Source organism: Thermobia domestica, chromosome 11, assembly GCF_964235325.1.
Source record: "Thermobia domestica chromosome 11, izTheDome1.hap1.1, whole genome shotgun sequence".
Lineage (NCBI taxonomy): Eukaryota > Metazoa > Arthropoda > Insecta > Zygentoma > Lepismatidae > Thermobia > Thermobia domestica.
Genome location: NC_137464.1, coordinates 20,096,021 through 20,115,412, shown reverse-complemented (window position 1 = coordinate 20,115,412; position 19,392 = coordinate 20,096,021).

Here is a 19,392-nt window from a genome sequence, read left to right as displayed (position 1 = left end):
AGGAATTAGATTTCTCGGCTTTCGGCACCTATGGCCGTGTTAGCCCCTCACTTAAGGGTCTGCGTCCCTCAGCGATCATGCTATCCAAGGAAAAGGAAGGAAGGAAGGATGGAGAGGGAAGGAAGCGGACTGGGGACTGTATATTAGGTATCATCCCGGTATTTGCCTGGTGTGAATGAGGGAGACTCAAGAAAACCTCATTCAGGATGGCTGGTCCGAAAAAGCTTTTACACTTTTTCGACCTATTGTGTCTACCGGGATTCGAACCCTGGACCGTGTAGATTCTGAATCTGAAACAGGGGTATTCATTTAAGTTTTCAAGATTGACTCTTTTCACCCTCAAGGTGGTTAGGAACAAGCTTTTTTCTATAGAGAATTTCCTCCTACAAAATATTAACTTTTTCTTTCAGACGTTTTATATCGTCCGATGTTTATTTCTCCAGATATTTTGCAATCTCAGTTTTAAAAAAATCATCCTGTGTGTATATATATATTTGATATTATTTCGAAGTATTTAATTGTCTTCGAAAATCCAAACCCCATCCTGCCGCGGCATATATATACAGTATATATATATATATATGTATACAGTGGCGGATCCAGGATATGATCAAGGGAGGGGCTAAACCATAGTTTGCCGTTTTATCCAGTGTAAACCAAGATTGAAGCCCATTTTATCCAGTGTAAACCTGAGCGTCAAGGGGGGGCTATAGCCCCTATAGCCCTCTCCTTGGATCCGCCATTGTATATATATATATATATATATATATATATATATATATATATATATATATATATAATTTTTCAGTATATACATTTGTACAATTATAATTGCTGAGAGGTTCGCTTTATTTGAAAAGAAATTTCCAGAGAAACAGAAAAACAGACGCCAGTTATTACCGGTACTTGGCAAACGTGTTGACGTATAATTTCGAAACCTGAAAATTAGTGTTTGCTTTTGTTTCCTTGTAAACTCTATAATAAACTCCTGTAATAAATATAGATTTATAATTCATCAGATACAAATTTATTACTAATTCTTCCTCCTCCTGCGTTGTACTGCAGAGGGGTCGTGAAATACCCGCTTTTTCTTTCTTTCATGTTTTCACCCTCCTCGAAGTGAATTATTGCCCCAATTTCCAGATAAAATGAGTGACTTCCTTTTGTGCGCTACGCGTCCTATGATCTTCCCAAGTCGAGAATACCATACTTTGGTTGTCACGACAACATCGATAACAGCGGAGAGCTGCTTCACCTGGTCACCCAGTCTTCACACACATATATATACAGAGAGGATGATAGGTGTGGGTAGATAAATGAATCAGCTGTATCATATATATGACGTCATGGGAAGAATTGTTCCCCATACGTAAAGATATAAATGTGTGTATTTGTTAAATATGTCTTTCTAAATTTTACGTCAAGTGTCTTGATGAATAAATAAACAAATTAACTATAAATAAAAGTTTTTTTTTTAATATGATCGTTCTGTTAAAATCTTTTCTGTGGTCGCATTATTCCATGGTTTAATAATCAAACTATTAAATGGGTTCTCTTGCAATCCCATGGCTTCAGTGCTCATTTGCGATGTGTTGATCGCCAATTCAAGCTTTCCCGGGATCATATCTTCTCGAATGAGGGCCGCACTCTCAAATTTATATTGGGAGGGGTCCAAACACTTACTTTAATTAATCATCCCCTTCTTTAGCCTAAAGAACATAAACGTGGCCTGTTAAAAGTAGAAATTTGATTTAATTTTCATTTTCAAGAACGTAAACCAACTTCATGGGGGAAAATTAATAGTTTGTCCAAATGTTTATTTGTTAACTTATTAGAATACTGTTGTCCTTCAGGGCAAAGCAGTTAGAGTGCGCGCCTTTGGCGTGGGAGACCCGGGTTTTATTTCCGGTGGGAGCTTATGTGGTTCGGATTCCATGTTAAACTGTAGGTCCACGTCTCATATAGCCTGAAATTCACTGGCAGTTGGTAGAGGGAGATACTGTAATGTTTCATCAGAATGTCGCAGAATGGTGTCGAAAGTTTGCCCTAGTAGAGATAACGTCACCGACGAGGGGCACAGTGGTCAACTTAGCATGGTATCAACAGATTTAAGCACAGCTCGCGTGGAGGAGCTGATTGAGGTCCTCCCTACAGCCCGGACCTCACTCCAAGTGACTTTTACCTGTTCCCGCACTTAAAATAGCTCCTCGGAGGCCGTCGCTTCGCTTCAGACGAGAAGGTGAAACATTTCGTGACAACGTGGCTGAACACACAATGACAGGATTTTTACCAGGAGGAAATCTTCATAGTCATCCCTCCTGGTAAATGATGCAATAGGTACCTCAAACGATCTGAAGACTATGTCTAAAAATAACCTAATGTATGTACAATGTGTTGGCTGTATTGGTTGTATGAAATAATATACAGTAATACACGTTTGACTGCGGTCTTTGTAACCTTACTCTTTGATTACTCCTCGTACAAATAACATAGGATTTTCTTCAAGTTTTACCAACCCTTTTTCTGTATGTAATTAACTTATTTCTTTTTCTTCCTTATTATTCTTATCGATAACATTAGAAATAACTCTCCACAGTTTACTTGAAGTACTTTTACATTTATTTCTATATATATATATATATATATATATATATATATATATATATATATATATATATTTACTAAAGTCAATTAATTCTATATTATTTTTGTTATTTATAGCTAATCGACTAAATCTATCTCTTTCTCGTATTCAAGTTATTAACACTTTTGTTATCCACGGTTTTAGCTTACGAAATTTACTACCGTATATGTGCTTTCGACGTCAATTTTTACACTTTTCTGTATATATGATTTAATATTATGATCAAAATTTTTAGTTGCTCTGTTCACACAAGTACATTGAAATATAATTCCTCAATCACATTTTCTAACTCTTCATTTTTTTTTAAAAAAAGTGAATAATTGATACTAGTTAGACAAAATAGTATTTTTATTTTGTTTTGATGATGTTACTAGTACATTTATACTACGAGGACTGGAAAGAAAAAAAGTAGCAACACTGTCCCATCCCCACACAGGGAATTTTGAGCGAGCTGCAGTTGGCAACACTTGTAGCGGGTGGGTGGAGCTATACAACGCGGGTGGTGGCGCTAGTGTAGGCGCGGCAGTGATCGTAGTGAGGTGTGTTGAATGCAGATTGGCAAAACACACCACTCTAAAGGTGATGTTTTCGAAGTTAGAACAACGTTCATGGATAAAGATCGAAGTGCCCGTGGTAAAAACGCCACGGAATGTCACTCCGGACTACGTGAAGCATGCGGGAATGACGCATTGCCGTATCGGACTGTGGCACATTGGGTAGCAGAGTTTCGTGCAGGACGTGGCAGTGTGCAACAGGAACCAGGTGGAGGACGCCATGCGGTCGAAACCGAGTCATTGAGTTGATGCAATCTTTGCTGCATGTGGACAGGAGGGAATTGGCGAACAAGGTAGGAACATCCCATACCACAGTGTTGAATGTGTTGCACAATGTCCTTGGGTACCGGAAAATTGCATCCCGGTGGGTACCGCACCACCTTACAGACGTTCAGAAATGGCTGAGATTCGGCCTCGCAGATGATCATTTGGCACGGTACAGACGGGAAGGTCGCGCGTTCCTGGACAGGATTATCGCACTTGACGAAACATGGGCACACGTATGAGCCAGAACTGAAGCGCCAATCAAATGAATGGCGCCACCCATCATCTCCCCGACCCAAGAAGCTGCGTCAGGAACCTGGGAATGTGAAGGTAATACTGATAGTGGCATACGATGTACAGGGTGTCATTTTACGGCATGCAGCTCCTCCGAACTAAACCGTCAATGCAGTGTACTACCGCAGGTTTCTGGAAGAACATCGTCCTGCACTCCGCAGGAAACGACCCAACTTCATCAGGGATCCACCATTGTTTTGCATAACAACGCCCGTTGTCACAACGCAGGTATTGTGAGGGACCTGTTTGCACGGTGGTAGTGGGAGGTCTAGAGCACCCTAGGGCGCTCTCTTGCAGACATCAACAAAGAGGGCACCGCTACTGGTATCCTGCGACTTCCCGACATCTGGCAACGGGTGGAACATGCTGCAGGAGATTACATTGAAGACCTGTAGAAGTTTCATGAATGTCCAATAAAGGGTTCGTGAATGATTTGTCTGTTGCCACTTTTTTCTTTCCAGCCCTCGTATATAGTAAAATAATGTCCTTTTTGGAGTATAGCTGATATGTTTTATGTTTTAAAAGAATGTGACCAATGAAAGTTTTAGTGTATTCTGTACTGTAACCCTAGTAAATTTGTTAATACATGAGGTATAACCATTAATATACAACATATGTAAATATGTATCTGTACGAGGAGCAATCAAAAACCTCCCGGAATTTTGTTCTAACTCTTTACTGCCACAATATAAGTACCTGTACACATCTACTTAATCGCCTTCAAAGTTATCATTTTCGGAACCAAGGACGTACGCAGGAATTTATTTCAGGAGGGGTCCAAAACTTTTTGAGGGGTCCAAACACAATTTCAGCTTAAGTTATATTAAAAATTGTAAAATTGCCCCTAAAATTAGACTAAATTTACAAAAAAGTCCGGATTTGGGGGTCCGGACCCCCAGGATACACCCCCCTGGGTACGTCCTTGTTCGGAACACACACATACTTGTTCTACCGCTCCTGTGATTGGTGGAAATACTGACTTTTAGTATCTTCCGAAGTTCAGGCATTGCGTTGGTTTTGATCTCTTCTACATTGGCGAAACGGGAACCTTTGAGGCCCACTTTTAGCTTTGGAAAGAGACAAACAGCCGATTGTGTTAAACTGTTTTTAAGGGTATCAAAGTCTCTGAAGCAGATTTTCCCGAATTTGCACATGAACTTGATGTTTGAGCATTTCTCGATCTGTGAAATAGAATTAACTGATCACCACACACTCCTTTGTTCAGCTACATTACTCGTACACTGCTTGTTATGACATGTTAATACTTGTCAAATTCATAATTTGGCAACATAAGGACTGTATTGTACAAGATTCATTGTGATTGCACCACGAATGCCATAACTACAACAACAAGCCAGAAAGTTTTCGACTGCCCTCGTACTTTTTTTTTTTAGTACATCAAAATTAATATCTTCGATTAGTAAACAAAATTTAACCAGTTTTTAACCTCATTACCTAAGAATTTTAGAAATACATTTTCATTTCATCACCATTAGGAGACTGGTAGATTAGCTATTTTATTGTAATTTTCACAACCATTGTATATACATGCACAAGATCATTCCACTTACGTCAGCCAGTTCAAGTGCTTGAAGAACAGACCGTACCCAGAAAAGAACAAACAATGCTTCAAGTAGCTTTAAAAAAAAAAAAAAAAGAAAGAAAGAAAGAAAGAAAGAAAGAAAAAGAAATTGGTTAGAGTACTATATAAGAAGATTCCGAAGTTTGACTAAAGGTAAAATAGAGATTGAGAAGACGGATTTTATGTCAAAAGTTTACCTGAGTACCCTGGAACATGCAAGTATCCTACTTTTCACCAAAACGCCTGCTATTTTACAAACAATGGCGGATATTAAGAATATGTAAGAGTGGAGAAGTTGCGCCCACTTTTTACCCCCTCACTATGGCCTCTTAAAGCTATTCATAAAAAGGAAGTAAATATTCTTCGGGTATTTGACCACAATTCCCCCCCCCCCTCTTCCTTTATAACAGCAAACCATTGATTATCATATCCAACTGCCGCCATTGTTTACAATTATTTTAAAAGAAGGGAGAAATGACACGAGCTTAACCTCAAATAACTTCTTTAATATGCATGACACAAACTTAAAATATATAAATATCGATTAAGTCCGTACTACAAATATTCTCTCTTAGACTGTAGGGGATCCTTTAGGATCTAATGCGGAAGAAGGAGGGTAAGAAAGCTTGAAGCACTAGTAGAAATTCTTGGTAAAGGAAGGGAGGTACGGAGGAGGTGGGGGAATTTCTGGACTCTTGAGAGATCGCCCTCAATGGCCGAAGGTGAAGGCCGCAGCAGACAGACTGTCTGGCGTCAAAGCAACCTGCTCTCTTGGATGATTAAATGTGTGGAAATAGCTTCACTTCTTCCGCTACGAAAGCTCTTAAAAACCTGGTTGCACCCTTCCTAAGGTGACTCGCATGTCTCACCACTTCCACGATAATAGCTGTTGCCGCCAGTGAGATAGAGGCTCCCTCTACCAGATGGAGATTCCAAGAGGTGGATGTCCTTTGGGTAAACTAAACACATAAATTTTATCATCTATTGCAAAATAACTTTATATAAGTCTATAATAATTTATATATATTCCATGTATTATCTAACGCCCTCATTCGTAGTCCAATAGCTAGAGTAGTTTCGGCGTACGAGGTACGGACTTCGATCCCGGGTCGAAATTATAGACCGCTATAGTGATTCTATAATGTATCGTTACTGACATGAATGCAATCAATACATTATTTAAATTAGCATAATTCTTTATAGTCCTTAATGAATATTGATGTTGTTATCTTTGTTTATTCAGTTTAACATCCCAATTTGACCCCAAAACTAAAACACACTACAATATATAAAACATAAAAATAAAGAAAATATTTAACAATAAATGTGAGTTACTATTTACAAAAGCACAACATTCACAACTCTTTCTCAGCCCTGCACTACAATGGATGACTTGGTAGAGGTCTGCACGGGCCGGAATTTTTAGCTTGCTCCGGCCCGGCCCGTGAACTTAAAATGTAAGGCTCAACCCGAGTCCGAAATATGTTTTAGCATTTAGGCCCGAGCCAGACTTGAGTCTGTGTGATAATCAAATGAGCGCAAAGTAAGCCTGAATTACAGAAACTAAATAATTAACGCAAAATTGTATTTTTATTTACGGCAATTAGAGGTTTAATTTTGCAGCTGTACTTTAAAAGTTCTCCAGAAAGATCGGTCCAATACGGTCGTTGTACAGTACTATATTTACGAAGTTAGGCCCGAAAAATAAGGTTGTGTATTTAAAAATTTACGATCCGAGCCCGGCCCGGGCCCGAAGTGATATATGCTTTCTAGGCCCGAGCCCGCGCAGACCTCTACTTGGCGGAGACCTTGGTTGAGAAGTCTTTATTTTGGCTGTTCAGGAAACGTTCCCCCTCGAATAAAACCTCGTCGTCATTCCAAAAATACCTGCAATGCAATGGCTTCTTCATCCACGGGAAGACAGAAAGTCATTGGGTGCCATATCTGAAGAATACGGAGGTGAGGCAAAATTTGATAGCCCAAAGAAGCAGCATGTGTCAGTGTATCCTGGTCAGAATGAGCTGGAGCATTGTTGTGGCGCATAAAGATTCCCTTGGACAACTTCCCTCAACGCTTCGTCTTGATAACCTCGTCAGAAGATTTCGGTAGTACGGCCCTATGATGGTGTGATCATGATCTGTTAGCACCACACCATGGCAGTCCCAGAAAACACTCAGCATCACCTTATTTGATGATGGTTGAGTACTCGCCCTTTTCGGCAGTGGTAAATCAACATGTTTCCACTGATTACTTTGCTTCTTTGTCTCGGGGTCATAGAGGTACACCCAGCACTCATCCATGATGATTAGGCATTTAAAGAAGTCATTTGGATTGGCCTGACATAGCTGCAACATTTCCACTGCTTTCTCGGTTCGGCTGTCTTTTTGAATGTATATGAGCAGTCGCGGAACACGTGGAGTGGCGACGTTTGTCATATGCAAAATGGTGTCAGTCAGAAGGGCCCGGACAAAAGGGCGAGGACAGAAAAGCCCCAGTTGTAAGGGCCCGAGACCAAAGGGCCCCGCAACAAAAGGCCGAGGGTCACAAGAGCCCGAGTCAAAAGGGCCCCACGTCAAAAAAGCCTGAAAAGCTTCATAAGTATAAAAATACTTATTGGATGAAAAATATTTTTTGGACAGCACCTGATTTATTTGTGTTGAAAGAACATACATGTGGAAAAATATAAGATTAGTAAAAAATATTACGACAGACCAGCAATAACGATACGCGTAGACGGAGGAAAACTAAATGTTGCGCATGGGTATTGATGCAAAAACTGCATTGAATGGACCTCATGGCAGATACTTCGGATTCCGCGATATCTGATGTTACACAATATTTTTAAATGGAAAGGGGTAGGTTTGACACATCAATTTAGGCTAGAATCTTCCCACAAATGAGAATAAGAACTTATGTTTTAAAAAATCTAAATAAGAACACAATGAAGCCCTCTTTATTACTTGCCTGTTTCAATACTTTCTTCTATTAGAAACAAATGTCAAACGTAGCACACGTTATCTCGTAAACGAATAGCGGTCGGTCAAAAATCGGTTCAGATTATTGTTTGTAGGAAGATCCTAGCCTAAATTTATGTGACACAAATATCTCTTTCTATTTAAAAATATTGTATGGTGTACAACATGCGGAATTCAAGTTGGCTGCCATGAAGTACACGCAAACATTTAACGCAGTTTTAACACCGATACCAACCTGTAATATTTGCTATTCCTTTGTCCACGCGTCTCTTTGTTACTGTCCTGTCATGATACTTTTTTCTATTAGATACATATGTCAAACTCCCAGTCTCGTAAACAGGTATGTCAGAAATGAGTTCACATTCTCATTTGTGGGAATTTAAAGCCTAAATTGAAGGGTAAAATCGTAGTCTTTTCCGTTAAAAAATACAATCTGTAATATAGCGGAATTCAAGAGGGCTTCCACTGTGACCACACTCCAAATCAATGCAGTTTTCGCAATAATACTAATTGCAACATTTGATTTTCCTCCGTCCACGCGTGTCGTTATTATTGTTCTGTCCCAATACTTTTGACTAACCCTGTATAGAGATCCACATGTATGTTGTTACAGCAAAATTAAACAAATGTTTTCAAAAGAATATTTTTCATATAATACTAGTATGTGTTCTTATACTTTGATCCAGGAGCAGAATTGGAATTTTAGAACTAAGGGAACAGTCATTAATAGATAAAGTCTGTTTGGGCTATGTCTAGAGAATACAAGCTCAGAGAAACGCGGGTGAAAGCAAACTTTGATCAAGAACCGACTTAAGTGATAACAACTGTTACAGAACAAACAGCAACCAAACAAAATTAAGATCACCATTCAAGTTTCCTTTTGTTACTACTTACCACTGATATTCTTCCTTCTGTTGGATACACACTTCAACTTAACTAAGGGACACTATCCCCTCGTGCATCTCTCATGTTCACTCCTGCTTTGATTTCAGGCTTTCTGGCCATGGGATCATTTCTACCTAGGTCCTTTTGACTCGGGCCCTTTTGCCGCGGAGCACTTTTGACCCGGGCCCTTACGACGGGGGGCCCTTTTGACCGGGGCTCTTTTGACGCGGGGCAGTTCTGACTCGGGCCTTTCTGTCCTCGCCCTTTTGTCCGGGTCCTTCTGACATGGAATCGTGCAAAATATTGTGCAAGATGTTGAAAACTGGTCCATGACTAATTTTCACTTTTTCCATTATCATCTCGATTGTAATACGCAGGTCTGCGAGCATCAGGGAATCCATTTGCAATACTAAGTTCTTCACAAAGGTGAGACCTGCCACTTCGTTCTTCGTCATTCAGACTTGTCTAACCACACTGGAATCGTGTGTGCCACCTAACCACTGTGTCATATGATGGTACATTGTTGCCATACACTTCTATCAACTTAGCATGGATTGTCAGAGCGTTCTCTCCATTCAAATGTAGAAAACAAATTATCGCACGATACTCCAGTTTTTCAATGGTGTGTTTCATTTTGTTTTGGCTCCTCTAGCGGCGTATGACGGTACTGTGTCGTTAGGATTTGAATGTGTGCCAGGACTAAAGGCATGTACCTGAAAAGGAAAAGAAAAAGTTAGTTAAGTAACTTTATTTTTTCGAGGTGATACATGTAATTAAAACTTTACTACCGCTAGTAACTAACTAACTAATTAACTCTATGGCCTATGGAATCTGGAAGTTCAATGCAGCATTCACAAAAGGTCTCCGTTGACTTTTGTCCTTAGCCTACTGAATCCATACTTTCTATTTTGTATTCCTATTTCTGCGAGATACATCTTAATATTGTCATCAAATCTGCGCTTAGGTCTTCCTAATAGTCGTTTTCCGAATAGACTTCCAGTTAAGACTTTGAAAGCGTCATGACCTACCCACTTGAGCCTCCTAGATTTGATGTATCTAACAATGTTTGGTAAACCGTATAAATTATGTAGTTTCTTGTTATAAAGTTTCCGCCATTTCCTATTTTCGTTCCTTTTAGGGATGCACACGAGACAAGATTTGTGGCTGTCTCGTCTCGAAAATGTGCTGTAAAAGTGATGTCTCGGCTCGAAAAATATATATTTTTCTATTGGAAGAGCCGTGACTCGACTCGAATTTTAGCAGGAAAATCCTGTCTCGACTCGTCTCGTGCGCATCCCTAGTTCCTTTTGGGTCCGAATATTCGTCTTAAGATCTTGTTCTCAAATACTTTTAGAGTAAGCGACCATATTTCGCACCCATGCAGAACAACAGACAATCAGACATTATTATCGTTTTATATAATTTAAACTTCAAATGACTACCCCCTCGTACTCCATTGATCATCCTATAGTATACCACTATTTGTTACTCTCATAAACTACTGTATACAAAAAAAAAAATGTTTCCTGATGTGGACTACTTCAAGATTCGATAAATAATCACAGTTAAACAAGGAAGTATATACAAATTATCCTCTTCCTTACTTTTTTTAAACTTCTTTTCCTGTTACTTTTTCCGTACCATTCCTTACCAAATACATCATTTTTTCCCTTTTCCTTCGATCTGCAGCATCAACTGTATTCATATTTACTTTTCGGCGCAGACATCATTCTCCGAATCTATAAAAAAAAAAAAAAAAAAAAAAAAAGATCGAAACATTTTTGATATTTCCAAGATGGAATATCTGAATAGCTTATATGAAGGAAGTAATCATTTTGAATCTAAGCATTATGTACTAGACACAGTGAATGGCAGAAAAGAGGGGGGGGGAACGTCTAAAATACGTTGCAGATGATGAAGAAGAAGAAAAAAGGCATCCAATCAAACCATTCCTCTGATGACATCCGCATCAAATAGAAATTTCTTTCAATGGAGGATCTCGGCATCACAACGTATGTTGCATACATTCATATTGAAATTGATATGGTCTTTCAATTACTTTTCTTCGTCTCTATATCATGTCTAAGTTTTAATTTACAAGGCATGATCCATAGAAGCATAGAAAATAACTTACAGTATATTTGGTTTTGATTTTCAATGTTTAATATTTTCTTTTTCAATATTTTTTTATCTGTATTTCAATGTTTTTTTTCTTTGATACATATATAGTTATGTTATTTTACCATCGGTAATATGAGAATTCATTCGTGGTTAAATAAATAGAATTTCTGCCATTCGGATGCACTATACCCGAATTCGAATCTTAGTGACAGTCAATTTGGTTTGGAACTCATGTGAATTATCTAGTATATTTAACACCAATAGAAGAGATAACTTGCAAACCGCTTGCTGTAAGCTTGCATCCCGCTTGATTGGAAAGCATATATACAAGCATATGCTGCACGGTGGATTCCAGCAACGAAGTTACATGGGGACAACCTTGCATTCAGCGTTCCATGCAAGCTTAACGCAAGCGTTTTGCAAGTCAAGACAAGTCAATAGCCAATGAACGGCCAGTGAAGCTATGACGCTCTGCGAAGGGTCTAAATCATCGCTTCTACGTACCAAAAAAGCAGTATGAAAGCACTCATTGAAAGTGCAAGCATAGAAAGCCAAAATCGAATCACGCGTCAACTTGCCGAAAGCTTTATTGCTTCTTGCGACGTCATCTCATTGCCTCGATGCTGGAAACCAATCTGTTACTTTACAACCAGTTGTCTATAATGATAAGATAGCGTAAATGAAGGATTTAATAATAATAAAACACTCTTAAAATTAGCCTTCTTTAAACTATTCAAAAGTAAATGAAATGAAATCTTTCAGTTTAACGTTAAATTACTTTTTAGTTACCATATTTGCATTTAAGAAAAAACTGTACTATACAGAAATTATTTAGTTCTTACAGATTTTGAAAATAATAGTAACAATAATAATAATACTCTTATGAATAATATGTTAAATATTACAAGCTAAGATTTACATTCCAATTTTACAGATCATTTTTCTCTTGACATCATGGACAGATATATTTAACAAAGCTCGCATTTCTGTTAGATTTTGCTACCTCAAATTAACATAAGAGATAGTTCTGCCCAGTAGCGTAGCACACTTTTGCGGGCCCCCCTGCAAAGTATAGAGAAGGGGCCCTAGTTGTAAATCCGATAGAAGTAAGGTTGAGGTTCTATTTCTTTAAATCTTTATTCATCGCAAGACTTCGGGGCCCCCTATACCTCGGGGCCCCCCCGCACTGCGGGGGTTGCGGGGGCAGCTGCTACGCCACTGGTTCTGCCTCAATTTGCGGAAGTGTTCTTTCATAATGTCATGGTACTTGATGGAGATACATTCTTGCATTCATATTTAAAATGAAAAAGGCGGGAAAGTATTTAATCTTAAGATAGGAAAAAAAAAATAACTTGTTGAGCATTTGGACAAACTTTTCAAAATAATAATAATAATTGTGAAAGGTAACTATATGAATGGGACGATATGTGTATTGCAATCTGCTGCTTCATATTGTTATATAAAAACCAGTTGTTCCAGCGTGGAAGAATGTATGTGTGCACAAGTATCACTGAAGCAATAATAGAAGCCAGCCCGTATCAACCGCCCCTTGTGGTTATTGTCAACATCAAACAGAAGGTCTGGTTTCCCACCTGGTCCCTGTGTCGCTGCTACAACAACCAGGAAAAGCGTGGCGTCCCTGCTATTATACTGATCCAGAGGGATGCTGCCAACAAGACAATGACTCCTCGCAATGGCAAATACCAACGCGCGCCTGCTTCATTTGAATTGGAACACTTGCACGCAGAAGGACTACAAAAGATTTTTTTTAAAAGGTAAGCTGAGGTGCACAGTATCGAAGAAGAGAAAGCAATGCTAGTTGGAAGCTGCAAAGTAAATAATAAAAGCATAACCATTTTGTCTTCAAGAAAAAAAATATATAAACATTAATTTATAATGTGTTGGTTTTATTCTTTTACAGTACAGAACTCTTGAATCAACATTTTTATAGCTGTGAACAAAACAAAATCCCTCTGCAATTCTCACATTCTTTCACTAGCAGACTCAATAACTCTAGCACGTTTTCCTTATTACAGATTTTATGAAGAAAGCTATGTTTGACACTGAAACATTTATCGTGTGATTTCTTGTGTCAGATATATATACAGTGGACTGTTTCTTAAGCCCATTGCGTCCCCTTGGCAACTTAACTTACAACGGCAATTTTTCGGCATAGTGCAGAAAATCATGGATTGGCATTGCTGGTTTTAACCGTGAAGTAATTTTGGACTCTTGTTCCTCATAGCATTGTTGCAGTTTCTTTGTATGATATATTGACGCGAGGTTAGCACTGTTTTTTTTTTTTTTTTTTTTTTTTTTTGGATACAATGTGTTTTGAGGAGAAAAACTCAACTGGATTGATGTGAAAGACTCCAGAAGGAAGGATTGAAGGTCTGTAAAGGAAGGATTAATTTGAAATGAAATGAAATGAAATCTTTGGGTTTTACGTCCCACGGTTATGCCGGTTAGGCTAAAGAAGACGGTGATGATGAGTAATGAATGAAATGGTGGAATGAAGAAAGTGGAACGAAATTGGAGAACCCCGAGAAAACCCACCCACATGGTGTTTGTCCACCACAAAGTTCACTTGGCGGGGGCTGGGATCGAACCCGGGACCCAAGCACCAGAGGTGAACGCTCTACCACTGAGCCACCGCGGCCCCTAAGGATTAATTCGATTTTTAATAGTTACGTTTTGCAGTGTATTTTCTCCCTCAAAATTAGAGCTCCTTCATGCCTCAGGGGTTTGCGTACGCGCCTTTGGTGTGCGAGACCCGGGTTCGATTCCCGGCGGGAGCTCATGTGGTTCGGATTCCACGTTAATCAGTAGATCCACGTCTCATATAGCCTCGCTGCTGAAAGGGACGTTAAACTCCAAATCATCATTATCATCTCCCTCAAAATTGTAACTTTTCAAAATGTTCCCTTTTTTGAATATGTATAGGCCTATGCCTGTTGGCAACTTAAGTTGTCGGGCTAAAAAACAAGAAAAATATAAATATTTTTCAAAAATATTCTATTTATTTATTTTAGAGTACTATTAGAACCAAATACAAGAAAAAAAATTTTCAAAACACCAGTGGGGAATTCTGGGCACTAATGGGTTTTAACATCCATCAGGGCTGACAACTTTTGAAAATTGAAATACCGGATACCTTTCTGGAATACGTATACTCTTAAGATTGTGACATCATCGCTTGTCAAAAATGTGAACAATCTGAAAGTGGTTGCTTCACATAAAATTGAGCAATTCGAAGCTCGACTTTAATAACTTTAGTTATTTTTGAAGCATTCATTAAACTTACTTATTCCAGATTTGATTGAGTCGGCACATGTAATTTTTGTAGTCTACCATCAATAATACATCGTATTTAAAACAGAAAGGCAAATATAATCATGGCATGCACAAAACATACTTGGAAAAATAAGTCTTTCGGGCTTTGCTGAAGCTGGTAATGTCTCATAATGCCTACATACTTTTACTGAATATGGATGCATTAATTGGAAGATGTAGCTAAGTATAAAGGAGTGCTCTTGAAAATATACTTTCGTTGGCCTTTAGCACTTTTGATAAGTTCAGTAAATTATTCTGCCTTCAACTCTTCAGCAAATTCCACTCACGGACAGGTCGATATCAAAGGGAATTATAAGCTCTGATTTAACCATGTTCATCGACAAACGATTCCTTTCGTCACTCCAAAATAATCTGAATAGAACAGAGAATAGGACTAGTAAGAGGAAAAATTACCGGACATTTAATGTCCGGTTTAGAGGTCGTACCGGACACCGGACAAGGAGGTCAAAAACCGAACTCTCCGGTAAAATACCGGAAGGTTGGCAGCCCTATCCATCCTCCAGGACATAAGTCATTTCCGTTAACGTCACACTAAGTTCTCCACAGTAACATAATACAGTGCTGTACTTAATTCAGTTTTGTAGGCTTAATCGTATTAATTTAGTTTTGTGTTGTCCTTCATTCAATATAAAGTATTTCTTTCAACTGAGTGACACTGGAACGGCTTGTGATCGAAACGTTTAATTTTGTTACGTTAAATTTATTGAATTATTACCTTTTTTTTTTCAACAATTTCAAAGACGCTATACAATTTAGGGGCTATGAAATGATGATTTTCATTTTATTCGACCTTTTCGTTATCTGATCAGGGTGATCGGTTCCGTGGTGGTCGGTTAACGGAAATCTACTGTATGCTATTCTCTGGCATCAAAAAGGAGCGAAGCGTTTGTAACATTTTGATTAATATTAGCTTGTGATGTATAAGGCAGAGCAAAATTTCCGGTTGCCAGGTCGCCATTGACGACTAGAAATTTAGACCTGGCGACTAGTGTTCAGTATTAATGGTTTCTGCCTAAATTCACAGGGCTGTGCAGTTTCTGTTTCGCACAAAAATAATTGTCACTGAATGAGAGAAAACACGGAATGTAAAGTCTTCACAACAATGTAATTCTAATCTTAAGGTAAGATATTTTTTAACATGTATATGAATTGTTCAATTCAAAATTAATCATCCTGAATCTGTCTGGTTTTTAAATTTTATGTCCTGATGTAATCTCTTTCTTTGTCAAATCAAAGACCGTGGAAGGGGTGGAGTCTCTCTCATAATTTGAGTTGAGTTGAGTTGACTTTGAGTTTTACGTCCCGTTCAGCAGCGAGGCTATATGAGACGTGGATCTACTGATTAACGTGGAATCCGAACCACATGAGCTCCCGCCGGGAATCGAACCCGGGTCTCTCTCATAATTTTTACATGAGAGATACTGGCGACCATCAATTTCGGATTGGCGAGCGCGTCTGATTTTGAAATTTTGCGCCTTGGTATAAGGGTAAACATGCTAGAGAAAAATGAAATAATGTCTCCCGTAACGAAAATTATTGAGCTTGTTATAAGAATACAATAATAAAACCATCTCTGTCTCATGGCTTATTATTATTATTATTATTATTATTATTATTATTATTATTATTATTATTATTATTATTATTATTATTATTATTATTATTATTATTATTCGTGTCAATCCGTTTTCTCAGCGCGATATATATTTTGCCGCTTTTCACACACTACCGCACTGCAACCGCACCAAAAAATGCTGCGATAAATTTTACGAAATAGAGCATATTGTCAATAAATTTTTGAATGTTCTTTTGCAGCCAAATGGCTGATAGTAGTAATGGGGTGACTTGGCCTCACTTTTTGGCCCCTGGGTCCCTGCCTCAGGACCCATGGTCCCTGGCTGGGTCAATGACCTAGGGGTACAGAGGACCACCCCCTCTAAATTTTGGCAGGGGTACCATGGCCCACCCCCTAAATTTTGGCAGGGGTACCTAGGACCACCCCCCTTAAACTTTTGAAAATTGCCAAATCTAAAAATTTGGTATGGTAGCCTAGGACCATAGTATGTACCTCTATCAGTATTGGGTGTCTATGTCGTTCCCTTTTATGGGTAAAAAATTGCCAAAAATTCAAATTTCGGAGGTTTTTGACCTAATTTATCCCCTTTGATGAGGTGTTATTACCCTATATAGTTATATGGGCGTATACAGGGGTCCATTCCCTTTCATAAGACATGGGTATATTAATGCACCCCTTGAAATTTTTGGGAGGGGTACCTTGGCCCACCCCTTAAATTTTGGAAATTGCCAAATCCAAAAATTTGGTATGGTAGCCTAGGACCACAGTATGTACCTCTATCAGTATTGGGGGTCAATGTCGTTCCCTTTCATGGGTAAAAAATTGCCAAAAAGTCAAATTTCGGGGTTTTTTGACCTAATTTATCCCCTTGGATGAGGTGTTATTACCCTATATGGTTATATGGGCGTATACAGGGGTCCATTTCCTTTCATAAGACATGGGTATATTAATGCACCCCTTGAAAAATTTGGGAGGGATACCTTGGCCCACCCCTTAAATTTTGGAAATTGACCAATTTAACATTGGGTATTATAGTATAGGACCCTAATATGTATTATGATAAATTTGGGTGGTCCACCTTGTTCCCTTTTAGGGGTACAAAATTGCCAAAATATAAACGTAAGCAATACGTAGTACCACGTGTTTGGTTTTTGGTCGATTTTATCCCCTTTGATGAGGTGTTATTATCCTATATAGTTATATGGTCATGTATAGGGGTCCATTACCTTTCATAAGATATGGGTATATTTGTGCACTCCTTTAAAAATTTGGGAGGGGTACTTTGGCCCACCCCTTAAATTTTGGAAATTGCTTATTTTATATATTTGGTATTATAGTACTGGACCCTAACATGTATTATAATAAATTTGGGTGGTCCACCTCGTTCCCTTTTAGGGGTACAAAATTGCCAAAATATAAACGTAAGCAATACGTTGTACCACGTGTTTGGTTTTTTGGTTCATTTTATTTCTTTGGATGAGGTCCTATTACCTTATATGGTTATGTATAGGTGTCTATTTTCTATCATAAGACATGGGTATATTGATGCACCCTTTAAAATTTGGGAGGGGTACCTTGGCCCACACCTTAAATTTTAGAAATTGCCTATTTTACACATTTGGTATAATAGTATAGGACCCTAACATGTATTATTATGATAAATTTCAGTGGTCCACCTCGTTCCCTTTCATGGGTACGAAATTGCCAAATTTTTAGTACAATCACATGTTTCGTTTTTGACCTAATTTATTCCCTTGGATGAGGTCCTATTACCTTATATGATTATATCGTCATATATAGGGTTTATTCCCTATCATAAGACATAGGTACATTTGTGCACCCCGGGAGGGGTACCTTGGCCCACCCCTTTAATTTTGGAAATTGCTCAATTTAAACATTTGGTAATATAGTACTGGACCCTAACATGTATTATGATAAATTTGGGTAGTTCACCTCGTTCCTTTTAGGGATACGAAATTGCCAAATTTTAGTACAACCACGTGTTTGTTTTGGCTCAATTTATCCCCTTGGATGAGGTCCTATTACCTTATATGATTATATGGTTATGTATATTGGTCCATTCCCTATTATAAGACATGGGTATATTGATGCACCCTTTAAAAATTTGGGAGGGGTACCTTGGCACACCTCTTTATTTTGGAAATTGCCCAATTTAAACATTTGGTGTAATAGTGTTTGGTTTTTTGGTTCATTTTATTTCTTTGGATGAGGTCCTATTACCTTATATGGTTATGTATAGGTGTCTATTTTCTATCATAAGACATAGGTACATTTGTGCACCCCTTTAAAAATTTGGGAGGGGTACCTTGGCCCACACCTTAAATTTTAGAAATTGCCTATTTTACACATTTGGTATAATAGTATAGGACCCTAACATGTATTATTATGATAAATTTCAGTGGTCCACCTCGTTCCCTTTCATGGGTACGAAATTGCCAAATTTTTAGTACAACCACATGTTTCGTTTTTGACCTAATTTATTCCCTTGGATGAGGTCCTATTACCTTATATGATTATATCGTCATATATAGGGGTTTATTCCCTATCATAAGACATAGGTACATTTGTGCACCCCGGGAGGGGTACCTTGGCCCACCCCTTTAATTTTGGAAATTGCTCAATTTAAACATTTGGTAATATAGTACTGGACCCTAACATGTATTATGATAAATTTGGGTAGTTCACCTCGTTCCTTTTAGGGATACGAAATTGCCAAATTTTAGTACTACCACGTGTTTGTTTTGGCTCAATTTATCCCCTTGGATGAGGTCCTATTACCTTATATGATTATATGGTTATGTATATTGGTCCATTCCCTATTATAAGACATGGGTATATTGATGCACCCTTTAAAAATTTGGGAGGGGTACCTTGGCACACCTCTTTATTTTGGAAATTGTCCAATTTAAACATTTGGTGTAATAGTATAAGACCCTAATATATATTACTATAAATTTGGGTGGTCCATCTCGTCCCCTTCCATGGGTACGAAATTGCCAAATTTTAGTACAACCACATGTTTCGTTTTTGACCTAATTTATTCCCTTGGATGATGTCCTATTACCTAATATGATTATATGGTCATGTATAGGGGTCCATTTTCTATCATAAGACATAGGTAC